Source organism: Condylura cristata, unplaced genomic scaffold, assembly GCF_000260355.1.
Source record: "Condylura cristata isolate star-nosed mole 26May11 unplaced genomic scaffold, ConCri1.0 scaffold00014, whole genome shotgun sequence".
NCBI lineage: Eukaryota > Metazoa > Chordata > Mammalia > Eulipotyphla > Talpidae > Condylura > Condylura cristata.
In genome coordinates, this window is record NW_004567115.1 from 317087 (window position 1) to 317699 (window position 613).

Below are 613 nucleotides of genomic sequence, written 5' to 3' on the forward strand. Positions count from 1 at the left end.
GACTTTTTAGTTTTTATAATCTTGATTTAGATTTATGTCTAATGCTTCTTTGAACTTTCCAAAGGGAGATTCATTATAGCTCCTTCCTTTTAGAGCTTTGAAGGGGTATATGAAATGGGGGGGGGGTTTAAACTAAATTATTAAATGAACTGATTCAGTTCCTCATGTGCAAAGAAACTGGGACATAGTAGTATGTAAACAAATTAACCTTGTGTTTTCATAGTTATATTCCATTTATCTTAACATGAATAAATCTTTTATTTAGATTAGTATTTATTTAGGTTGGTATGAAGACTTACAGTTTCTATTATGTAAAATTGAAAAATGCTTGGTGCTACAGTTTCCTAAGAAACAATTCTGAAGATAGAAGTTCTAAATAACATTTTAGATTAACACTAGAAAACAGTGTACATCAAGTTGTGTTCTTTGTTTATCCACACCCCCCACCCCCCAGGAAATGCCTGTAATACAAAAGTATTTCTATTCGCAACCATTAGATAATAATTGTAAGGACCATGTAATAGAATAAGCAGGATAACTATATTATAATTATTTTATAAAGCAGGCAAAATTATGCTGAAAGTATATATATATACTTTCTTTTTTTTTTTTT

General features: G+C 29.2%; 1 protein-coding gene across 1 annotated transcript in view; it reads left to right on the top strand.

Annotated features, from left to right (window-relative positions):
- Positions 1–613, top strand: part of WWTR1 (WW domain containing transcription regulator 1) — a 136020-nt gene that overhangs the window by 88205 nt on the left and 47202 nt on the right. The gene's annotated exons all lie outside the window — the stretch shown is intronic.